This window comes from Cucumis sativus, chromosome 4 (assembly GCF_000004075.3).
Source record: "Cucumis sativus cultivar 9930 chromosome 4, Cucumber_9930_V3, whole genome shotgun sequence".
NCBI lineage: Eukaryota > Viridiplantae > Streptophyta > Magnoliopsida > Cucurbitales > Cucurbitaceae > Cucumis > Cucumis sativus.
In genome coordinates this window covers 11206345-11219566 of record NC_026658.2, presented here as the reverse complement: position 1 = coordinate 11219566, position 13222 = coordinate 11206345, and positions in this window count along the sequence as shown.

The following is a 13222-nucleotide window of genomic DNA, read 5'->3' as shown; positions in this document are numbered from 1 at the left end:
AATTTGAGGACATAGAAACATTTTTTTTTAATGGTAGTAGCTCAAAGAAATAAGGATTTTTTTTTTTATTCAAGTTATTTTCTCTCTATTTTTTATTTCTTTGTTCATATGTATTTTTTTTTTCATTTTTGTTTCTTTTTTCTTATTTTGTTTTATTTCTATTATTTTCTTTTTGTTTTATTTTGTTGTCTTTTTCAAATATTATATATATATAAATTTTTCTTTCTTTCTATCTTAATATATATATATTTTTCAAATACTATATTTTTTCTTAATTTTTTTTACTAAGCTTTCTTTTTGTCTTTTTTTTTCCAGCCATTCTTGAAGGCTCTATGCAAGCATCTTGGCTTCAGGTTTGTACATGATAGACGATGCAACTCTATCATGACACCCATTGTTTCTTTGGCTTCTGCTTCTTGGGTTTGTACATGATAGACGATGCAACTCTATCATGGCGCCCATTGTTTCTTCGGCTTCTGCTTCTTGGGTTTGTACATGATAGACGATGCAAGTCTATCGCCCAATGTTTCCTCGACTTCTGCTTCTTGGATTTGTACATGATAGACGATGCAACTCTATCATGACGCTCATTGCTTCTTCGGCTTCTGGTTCTTGGGTTTGTACATGATAGACGATCCAACTCTATCATGGCACCATTGCTGCTGCGACTTCTTAGGTTTGTACATGATAGACGATCCAACTCTATCATAGCGCCCACTGCTGTGACTTCTTGGGTTTATACATGATAGACGATGCAATTCTATCATGGCGCCCATTGCTTCTTTGGCTTTTGCTTCTTGGGTTTGTACATGAAACTCTATCATGGTGCTCAATGCTTCTTCGACTTCACATTGAAGATGAATATGCTGATGATGATTCTTTTGGTTGCGACACATCGAAGATGGAGATGAAGATCTTATCAGTTATTGCACGTCGAAGATGCAGATGATGACCGTTATATAGAACGTCAGAGATGCAGATGATGACCGCTATAGAACGTCAGATATGCAGATGATGATGCATGCAACACGTCACGTCAGAGATGTAGATGATGATAGATGCACCACGACGGAGATGCAGATGATGACAGTTGCCGCACGTCGAAGACGTCAAAGATGCAGATGATGACGAATGCCGCAAGAAGTCGAAGATGCAGATGATGACAACTGTTGCAACACGTATGTGCGAATGAAGATGAATCCTCTCAGCTGCAACACCTGTGAGAAGATACAGATGATGACGGCTGCTGCAACAGGTCGAGAAGATGAAGATGAATAATCTCGACTGCAACACATTAAAGAAGATGAAGATGAATCCTCTCGGCTGCAACACATCGAAGAAGATGAAGATGAACCCTCTCAACTGCAATACGTCAAAGAAGATGAAGATGAATCCTCTCGAGTGCAACATATGTGAGAATGAATTGAAGATGAATCCTCTCCTGCAACATATGTGAGAATAAAGATGATGACAACTGTTGCAACACGTCAAAAGAAATGACGATGAATCCTCTCGACTGCAATATATGTGAGAAGATGAAGATGAATCATCTCGGCTGCAACACCTATGAGAAGATAAAGATGAGGACAACTGCTGCAATACGTCGAAGATACAGATGATGACAACTGCTGCAGCACGTGAGAGAAGAAGATACTCTGCTCTCAGCCACAACACTTGGGAGAAAAGCTAGAGCTTGCTAATTTGACTTTGCCCTATGTTGTAACTCCTCATGAATTTCATTCTCTATTGAGATTACATCATCACGGTGAAACATAATACCTTTTCTTTTCATGCGACTGAACTTAAGGTAAACTTTAAGTTGCCTACGTACCCTTCGTATAACATAGGAATCAAGTCATAACGTAGTTCAATTGAGTTTTTTTTTTTTTTTTTTTTTTTTTGTCATTCACCTTTTAAGCTCTTGTTGACTAGGAGCTTAACACATTTAACAACTTATATTTTCATCAAATATTTGTTCACCTTCTTCATTTGTAGAATTGGTGAATATAATAAGTCTTGGCTTCACGATCAAGGGATCATCTGTGTTTATGTCAATAAATAACTTCCTCTTCATGCGTGATGGACACGACTGTATCTTCTCGCCATTGTTTTCTTCATGAAGTGATTTTACCTTCAAAGTTTTCATCTTTTTCATGCTGATCGCTTGTCATATTTAGTCGATCAAAAACAGATGTTGAAGGTTGACCTTTCTTCGATGTGGAGATACTTAGCATTTTGAAAGTTGAAGTTCTAGTGGAAGTAGATGTTGAACATTGGTTTCTTCTTCTTTTGCGACCATACTCAATCTTTGAAAGACTGAAGATTGAGTAGTTGAAGGCTTAATTTCATTTGAATTGTCGATTTCTTCAGGGATCATCTGTATACTGACAACATGACATGCAGTGACTTCTAATATTTCCTTGGGATGAGCATCAAGGAAGCTTTTTGGGAGAAATCCTCTCAAAGTTATCAACCGTCGAGGCTGGCAGAAGTCCTCGTCTTTTTCTTTCACAGACTTAGGCTTCCACATCTTCTTGTTTCTTTTTCCTTGCTTTTCATGGAAGATATTTCCTTTCACATGCTTTTGACGAAATGATGACTCATTTTGAATGAAATTTGGTTGTCTTCCTTTTCGATGAGTCACTTTTCTTTGTTTTGGGAGTTTTTCGTCACGATCCTTTGTTGGAATTGGACAATTATAGGTTCAAAAGTCCCAAACTGAATTAAGCTTTTCTTTAATCATAAAGCTGTGTTGATGGTGGAACACTTGAAGTCATATATACCGCAACATGATTCATCTTAGCTAATTCTTCAATATCCAGCTCGATCTTCTTTTCACGAGTCAACTTTAGAATCAGCTCCTTCAACACGAAACACTTTCCAATCGGATGACTAATGACTTGATGGTACTTACAGTTGTTAGGATCATCTACTTTCTCTGCTTGTTCTGTCATTCGCATTCTGACAGTTGAATAAGTTGCTTCTCTAACAGCTGCTCTAACATGTCTACAACATCAGAGTCAGGAAATGGATAAACTTTTTCTTGTCTTTCTTTCAGAGTTGGGCGTCGCTTTTCCTTGCCATCATGCTTTCCTTCGATTTTTTTTTTTTTTTTAGAGAATGATTTCAAAGGGGTTGCATGAACAACCATAGACTCATTTATGACACTATTTGCAATCATTTTAGTGTCATCAATTTCATTTTTGTCACTTCATTTTTGGAACTAAAATCTTTTGCTCTCTACGTGCGATACTTAGTTCCATATCATGGGCACGAGTCACCAACTCTTCAAACGTGCGTGGTTTTATCCCTTGCAAAATATAGAAGTTCCCAATGCATGCCTTGGGTGCACATCTCAACTGCAGACATTTATGTGAGCCTGTCTTTGCAATCCAGGCTCAGAGCTTTCCAACGGTTTATGTAGTCGATGACTGATTCCCTCTTCCGTTGTTTGGTATTTGTAGAAGTGATTGAGAAAGTCCCCTCAAGTTGCTCCCAACTGTCAATGGATTCATGTTCTAGGTCGATGTACCAATCGAAGGCGTTTCCTTTCAGAGTTCGAACGAACTATTTTACCAACAAATCTCCTCTCGCACCAGCAGTTTCACATGTTTCAATAAAATGAGCAACATGTTGTCTTGGGTTACCCTTTTCCATCAAACTGTTGAAACTTGGGTAGTTGGTATCCATTCGACATTATGAGATTATCGATCCTCTTCGTATATGGTTTGGAATACAAAGAGAGAGTTTGAGCAGATCCACCATATTGAGTTTTGATGGAGTTTTACAATCATTTCTTGCAACTGCTGAACAGACAGCGATGCAATTGAGGTCGAATTTTGTAGTTGAATTTCTTGCATAACTGCCTTCCCTTTGTTATGATTTTTTTATAGTATGTGTATGACTTGATTCAGCAGCATCACGACGTTCAATGTGATTCTTGAGAGATGCAATCTCATTATCCTTTTCTTCAACGACCTTCATGAGCATATTGATCTTCTTTCAAGCTCAGTCATTCTGTCCTCACCTGTATCCACACCAGTCACCATAACCGACATGATATTTGGATGAGGAATCTCCTCATTCGAGCGTTCACGGGAGGACATTCGTTCGTCAATCCCAGAATTTTCTTTGATTATAATTCCTCCTTTTGGTGGCTTGGATAGTTGTTCCCATATGTTCTTTGTAACCTCAAAGGATGACATTTCCTCAGATGATTGAGTCTCCCTTGAGTGGCTACGAGTATTTGGCTGCTTGTCGATGTCACTTGGAGCTTTGGAAGTATTGCCTTTGGATGCCATGATTTCTTTAGATGTCCTTTAAAAGAGAGAGAGATGAAAGGAAGAGATTATCACAATGGGCGTGCCAAACTGTTCACACGAGATTTCAAAGAAACGTATTTCGTGAAATTGAACTTTGTTATATTGATGAATATTGTAAACACAATCTCTAGTATTTTATTCCTTTGATGCTTTCTCTTGAATAGAAGTTAAAAACTTAAAACTTCTTGATATTCGATCTTCAGAATGTTGTTGCAAGTCGATTTGAACTTCGATCTTCTGGAATCCAAGGAAAGTTTAATCTTCCAAGTCTTCAATCTTTCAGAAGATGTTGATCTCGAGGTTGATACGAACTTGCACGTCTAGAAAGCTTGTAGAAGATTGAATCTTCAATTCTTTAGAGCTTCAGTACTTTCAGAGCTTCACTTCTTCCTTCAACCAAAGACCCCTCAAATGAATGGCAAAGGTCTCTATTTATAGAGAAAATTTGTGGGTTTTAGGTGGACTTGGGCCCATTTGCTTATTGGGCTGTTGGACTTGGGCTTGGGCCCATCTACTTGTGTGAGCTTGGACTTGAATTGAGTAAATTTAAGTATCAAATTCAAATAAAAATATAATTATCAAATATTTGTTGTGATGATGTGGCATGATTTAATTAGCCGAAATTTCTTGCTCAACATTTAGTTTGATGAGATAGTGGCCACACCTTCGTCTACCTTCTACTCCTACAAGGATGCACGAAGGGGCATGTTGTAGCCAACTAATTTTATCATACATTATTATTATTATTTTCTTTTTAAAAAATATTGTTTTCTTATAATAAATTTTTTATTCTCTTAAGCATATCTAATCATTTTAAGCAAAAGAAAAAAAAACAATTTCATTTTAGAAAAAAATTTATAACATCAAATTCTTTTAGAAAAAAAAGAAATTACTTTATCAATACCCCCATGTAACTTTTTCTATTCATTTTGGAAAAAAAAGAAATTAATAAAATATTTTTTAACTCATTTTGGAAAAAAAAAGAAATTAATAAAATCTTTTTTAACTCATTATAGATTAAAAAAGAAATTAATAAAATCTTTTTAACCCATTTTAGGAAAAAAAGAAATTAGTAAATATTTTTAAACTCATTTTAGAAAAAAAAATTAACCCATTAGAAAGAAGGGAAAGTAGAAATCATACAGAAATGCTAGACTCGAAGGCCCTGAAAATGCAATGAGGTGGTCGAAAATGGTTGAAGTTAGTTGAATAGGAGGATCACTATGACTATAGCCGTTGGTAAATTTACCAAAGACGAAAATGATTTATTCGATATTATGAATGACTGGTTACGGAGGGACCGTTTCGTTAGGAAAAAAAAAAGAAATTAATTTGTTTTTAATAAAATCTTTTAACCTATTTATATTTATTTTAGAAAAAAAGAAATCATTTTATTTTTTTAAAATCTCATTTCTATTATTTACGGAAAAAATAAAATTTAATTTATTCATAATATCCAATTTTAATTTTTATTCTAATTTATGGTACACCCCGTCTATAAATAGGGACTTTTGTCATTTGGTAGAGTGGAAGAAAGTTTCTAAGAAAAAAATCTTTTAAAGAAAATTGGTCGAGAAAATTTTTGAGAGAAAATCTCTGCGAATTTGAAGAAAAGTTCTACAAAATGTGAGATTTTCTTATTCATTTCATTATGTTAGTGTTTTTATTTTATTTATTTCTACTTAGATAATTAAACCTCATGTTGAAATAAACTTAATTGTAGGTTGCATTTGGTAGGAATTTACTCCCAAAGTTTGCATTTTATCAACGAGTAATTTTCTTTGGGATTTAAATCCTTATTTTCTTCTTTAAAAGATAGAGAGATATAAAAGAATATGTCGTAAAGAAAAATTTTATTATCTCCTGGCTACTGTTTTTTTTATTGTTATTCTTTATTTTTTTTAAAAAAAAGACATTTAGTCTTTCTCTTCTCTCTAAAAAAATAGGAAACAAGAAAAAGACAGATTTTTTTTTTGTTTTTATTTATCGTTATTTTATTACTTTCTTTTTAAGTCTTAGATCTTTATTTTCTTCTTTCTAAAATATAGAGAAAAAATACGAACAATAAAAAAAATTCTGTTATAATTATTATTTAAAATAAATATTATTATTATTGTACTCAACATAATTTTGTTCCATTGTTTTGTTAAAACTTATTTTTTTTACTATACTTATGGTTGTTAATATTTTTTTATTACTTTTTCTTTGAACTATTATTATTATTTTATATATTTTTTGGAAACTCATTCTTGTTAATTTCTTTTGATTATTACTTCTTTTTATTTAAATCTTTTTTAAAAAATTACTTCCTTTTTGTTTTTTACTTCTCTTTCTTTCTTTCCTTTCTTTCTTTCTTTCCTTTTTTTTGTCAACTATTTTTATATTCTTTATCTTTCTTTTCCGTATTTTAACTTATTTTCGTTGCAAACTTAATAATTATTATCATCTAATTCCTTATTTTAACTTATTTTCTTCACAAACATAATAATTATTATCATCTATTCTGAAATTCATGATTTTTTTTTCATTTTGCATTGAATTTATCTCAACAATATTACCATGTTATTTTATATTAGTTAATTAATTTATTTTTCTTTTTTCTTACATCATATTTATCTTTACGCTTTATCCTTGGAAAACTTCGACGGTGGAATTAGAAATATCTAAGAGTTAATTATTTCTAAATTTTTGAGGTGAGGGATTAATATCTTTAGGAGTATTAACAATAAAGTAGTTAATTGTTAGACTGTTAATAAAGTAGTTAGACTGTTATTTGCTGTTGTATTAGTTAATCTGTTAGACAGTTATTAGTTACTACCAAACATCTATAAATACCAAGTTTGGTTGATGTAAATATTTTCTTATACAAAAAAATAAAGAAATTTACTGCAATCAGTAGGTTTTCTCCAGAATTATGCTTCCTCTATTATGGTATCAAAGCAATTTCCGCAAATAAGAGTTGCAGAATAAAACCCGAACTTCCTTTACCCTCATGGAGTCTATAGTAACGACGACACCTGAGAGTTCGATGTCCAGAAGCTCCAACCACTCAGTTTCGATTACCTCTTCTGATCTTGACGCCCAGCTAAATCCCTTCATACTTCATCATTCGATCAGTACAACCACCAACCTTGTTTCTACACCATTGGCAGGATCAAAGAACTACTCATCATGGAGTAGAGTAATGATGCTGGCCTTATCTGGAAAGAACAAAGTTGGGTTCATCACCGGCCTGATCAAGAAACCTTCAGAAGGTAATCTATTTTTTCGCTTGAAATGCAACATTGATGTGATAGCTTCTTGGATTATCAACTTCATTTCGAAAGAGATAGGAGCAAGCCTGTTATAATGGAAACATAAATGAGATGTGGGATGAATTGAAAGAATGATATAAACAGTCCAATGGACCTCACATATACCAGTTACGAAAGGACCTAGTAAGTACTGCACAAGGGAGTTTAGCAGTTGAAATATACTATGCAAAAATCACCACTATATGGCAGGAACTTGTGGAATATCGTCCTATGGATGAATGCACTTGTGAAGGATCAAAGAAAATGATTGATTTCTTGAATGCAGAATTTGTAATGACCTTTCTCATGGGATTAAATGAATCCTATTCGTAGATTAGAGCCCAAATTTTGTCGATTGATCATTTACCTCCCATAAATAGAGTCTTTTCTCTAATCATCCAAGAAGAAAGACAAAGATCCATTGGATCTTCACCCTCCATTGAGAGCATCACATTGATGGCTAACTCTGAAAGAAGATTTTCTTCTGATAAATCCAAGAAGAAAGACCTATATGCTCAAACTGTGGCTATAAAGGACACACTGCTGACAAATGCTACAAGTTACATGGCTACCCACCTGGACATAGACTTGCCAACAACAATAATTCTGTCCATCAAAGGCATAACAATACAATCCAAGATAGAAATGACAAATGACAGAAGCTTCTAGGAGCAATCAATCTGTCTTTTTTGCTAGTCTCAATAGTGATCAATATACATAACTTCTGGGCATGCTTCAAACTCATCTCAACACACCTCAAAATGGTGAGAATATAAAAAATGAGACTACACACATAACAGGTACTTGCCTCTCTAACTCACTCATGATCCCTCAACATGGATCATTGACTCTGGTGCATCCTCACATATTTGCCATGACAAGTTTATGTTTACAATCACTATAGCGCCCAAAATATGTTTGTTATCTTGTCCACTAAGACTCGTCTAAAGGTTGAGCATATAGGATATATTTCATATCAAATGATCTAGTATTGAAAGATGTACTTTATATTCCTGACTTCAAGTATAACCTACTGTCAATAAGTACTCTCCTCAAGTATGACAAATTTGACATATCATTTGCTGATTCTAATTGTCTTATTCAGGACAAGTGGTTTTCGAAAACGATTTGGGAAGGTTGAATTAACTAATGAGCTCTACCTACTGAGAATGAAGAATGAAAGAGTTAATTGCATTAAGCACACTACACAAATGTGTAAAGTCTCAGCCTCTATGTGGCGTAAATGGATGGGACATCCCTCTATCAGCAGAATAAAGGAGCTAGCTAAGATGATAGAAATTTCTGACTTTCCAAATATTACCATGACAACTTTCCAAAAAAATTAATATAATCATCTTTTAACTCAATTAAAAAAATGAAAGTAATAAAATCGTCTCTGGCCATGTTTGTCCTTAGCTAAACAAAAACGTCTCTCTTTCCCTACATTGAATAATATTGCTGAAAATGTATTTGATCTTATACATTGTGATATATGGGGTTCTTTTAAAACTCCAACACATGCTGGTCATTCATATTTTGCCACCACTTTAGACGATAAATCTAGATACACTTGGGTATATCTTTTGAAACATAAGAATGATATTCTACAAGTTATTCCTAGATTTTTCAAGTTAATTGAAACCTAATTTTCAAAATTCATCAAGGTCTTTCGATCTGACAATGCTCCGGAGTTGAATTTCAAGGATCTTTTTGCCAAAACTGGAACAACTCATCAATTCTCGTGTGCTTACACTCCTCAGCAAAATTCAGTAGTGGAAAATAAATCAACACCTTTTTAACGTGGCAAGAGCCTTGATGTTCGAATCAAAGGTTTCTCTTATCTTTTAGGGAGAATGTGTTCTAAATGCTGCATACTTGATCAGAACAACCTATAGTATTACTATCAAATAACACTCCATTTGCTGCTCTGTTCAAGAAAGAAGCAGATTACAACATCATTAAGACCTTTGGGTGTCTTGCCTATGCCTCTACCCCCTTAGTAAACAGATCTAAGTTTGATTCTAGAGCACAACCTTGTGCTTTTTATGGGGTTCCCATCAGGCATAAAGGATACAAATTACATGACATAGCCAAAAGAAAGTTCTTTATATCTAGGGATGTCCTATTCTTTGAAGAATTATTTCCCTTTCATTCTATCAAAGAAATGGACATTCTCATCTCCTATGACTTCCTTGAGCAATTCATCATACCATACCCCCTATTTGATTGCCTAGAAAAGGAAGATATTACTATTACAACTACTGATGCAAGACCTACGATAGAGGATACCCCTGAAGACAACTACATTGTTGATGATCAAAATCCACATGTCAGTAACTTAGAAGAAACCAGTAACACTAACCAAGCACCAATTCCCATCATGACCAGAAAATCTTTCTGACCACACCACCCACCATCTTACCTAAAAGACTTCCATTGCAACCTCACCTCCCAAAAACTCAACCTTTTCCCCTTAACCAATACCTCTCCTACAATGCCTATTCCCAACACCATAAGAACTATATGTTCAGTGTTACCTCCATCTATGAACCCACATATTATAAAGCTGTGAAACATCAACTTGGAGAAAAGTATGGCTGAGGAAATAGAAGCTATGGAAAGAACCAACACATGGACAATTGTATCCCTTCCAAAGGATCATCACATCGTTGGTAACAAATGGTGTACAAAGTAAATGCAAACCGGATGGTACCACTGATAGATACAAGGCAAGACTTGTAGCAAAGGGCTATAACTAACAAGAGGAATCGATTTTTTGGATACTTTTCACCAGTGGCGAAAATAAGCACTGTGAAGATATTCTTAGCTCTTGCCACATCCTATAATTGGTCATTAGCCAAATGGACATAAATAATGCTTCCTCAATGGAGACTTATTTGAAGAAGTGCACATGACCCTACCATTGGGTTATCAAACCTCTCAAGTACCAGACAAAGGAGAGAAATTGGCTTGTAAACTAAATAAGTCCATTTACGGTCTTAAACAAGCATCAAGGCAATGGTTCCTAAAATTTGCAGCAACAATATCCTCACATGGTTTCATCAATCCAAGGCTGATTACTCCTTATTTACTAAGGGGAATGGAAGCACCTTTGTAGCATTATTAGTATATTGTCAATGACACATTACTAATAGGACCATCTCCTTCAAGTATCAATTCAGTCAAAGATTCTCTGAAGGCACAATTCAAATTAAAGGACCTAGGGCAAGCAATATTACTTGGGTCTAGCATTATCAAGATCTCAACGAGGACTTATGCTCTCCAAAGAAAATATTGTCTTCAATTCTAGAAGATACTAGTTTTCTTGATTCTATACCAGTTGTAGCACTTATGGTCGTAGTCTGAAGCTATGTAAATCTGAAGGAGAACAACTAACTGAGGAAGACGCCACTTGCTATAGAAGATTAATTGGCAGTATGATATACTTACAAATATCCAGACCTGATATTTGCTTCTCTGTCCACTGCTTAAGCCAATTTTTGCACAAGCCTACTAAACATCACCTAGATGCTGCTCATCACCTATTGAAGTACCTCAAAGGTTCCCTAGGACAAGGTGTTCTAATAAAACCTATTGATTCGTTTAACTTAAAAGCCTTCGTTGATGCTGGTTGGGGATCGTGCCTTGACACTAGAAGATTAGTCACAGGGTTCTGTATCTTCCTAGAGAATTCCATCATCTTCTGAAAATCTAAGAAACAAGCAATCGTCTCAAGATCCTCTACAAAAGATGAATATAGAGCCTTAGCATCAATCACCATTGAGCTAGTATGGATCACACAACTCCTTACTGATTTTAAAGTAAAAACCTTGATGTCAGCCACTGTTTTCTGTCACAATCAAGCAACCATTGCTATTGCTTCGAATCTGACATTTCTTGAACGAACAAAACACATAGAAATTGATTGCCATTTTGTTCGAGAAAAAATAGTTGAAGGGTTTCTAAAGGTTTTACCTATCAACACTAGCCTACAACTAGCTGATATGTTCACTAAGCGCTACCTTCATCTACCTTAAACAAACATATATCCAAGTTGGGAATGAAGGACATTCATCGTCCAACTTGAGGGGAAATATTAACAATAAAGTAGTTAGACTATTATTTTCTGTTGTATTAGTTAATCTGATAGACGTTATTAGTTACTACCAAGCATCTATAAATACCAAGCTTGGTTGATGTAAATATTTTCATATAGAAAAAATAAAGAAATTTACTGCAGTCAGTAAGTTTTCTCCCAAATCCTCATAAATAGGGATGTCGAGATTTTATCCCAAGAAAAAATAAATTTAATCAATGTTTTAAAAAAAAATATTTATTCGAAGACTACCCTATGATAGATTTTAAGAAATTGTAATAATTTCTCATTTTCTTAAAGGTGATGAATTTTTCTCAATATAGTCTAATTAATGGAAAGCTCATGTTGGCTTATTCCACTTATTTTATGAGATCATTGCTTCAAATATTGGAGTGATGAGCAAGGAAATAAAATTATAAAAAATTTGTAAATAAATTTTATTCAAGACTTTAAGTTTGACCATCATTTTCTAAACGGGTGAAGTGTGCTAATACCTTCCTCGTACACAAATGACTCCCGAACTCAATTCTATTTTTCACATACCATTTTTTTAAAAATAATTATTTACTTTATTTTGGTGGACAATCACACCTTAAAAAATATTGGTGGCGACTTCTATTTTCTTTTAAAACTAACTATTTTGAGAATGTCGACTGCTCCACATCGTCTCGAGCACGTGGCGACAGTAACTAAATAACCATAAGCAAATTTTCTAGAATCAACATCATTAGTCATGTTTGCATATGTATATCCACTAAACACTACATCTCCATTCCCGAAGCACAAACATACTCTGGAAGTATATTTGAGATATTTGAAAATCCATTTCCCTACATTCCAATGTTCTCTTTCAAATTGGAGAGAAATCAAGTAACAATACCAACAACCTGAGCCATATTTTGGTCTAGTACATACCATCATATATACATCAAGCTACCAACAATTGAGGAGTATGGAACTCCCTCCATGTCTTCCTTCTCTTTCTCATTTGAAGGAATCTATTTAGAACTAAGCTTGAAGTAATTGTCAAGTGAAACACTTACTAGCTTAGCTTTGTCCATATGTAATCGTTCAAGCACATTCTCAATATATTTTTCCTATGACAACCACAAACTTTTAGTATTTCTATCACACGTAATTTTAATGCTAAGAATTTGTTTCATGGCCCCAAATCCTTCATAACAAAAGATTTATTTACTTCCTTCTTTAGTTCATGAATGTTTTGCTATCAACACCAACAATCAAAATATCATATACATATAGTAAGAGAATAATGAAATTTTCGTCAACGACATTTTTAACGAAAACACAGTGATTAGAAAATTGTTTTCTTATAACTATGCTCCCCATGAACGAATCAAACTTCTTATAGCTAATGTATATTATGAGGAGAACTCATTCCTTGAAAGTAAACATGAATTGCCGCACTATTATCAACTATACAATTAGTGTCCTGATATGTGAAATTAACAACATATAAATCATTTGTGTGGCAGCTGCAAGCCTGCAAC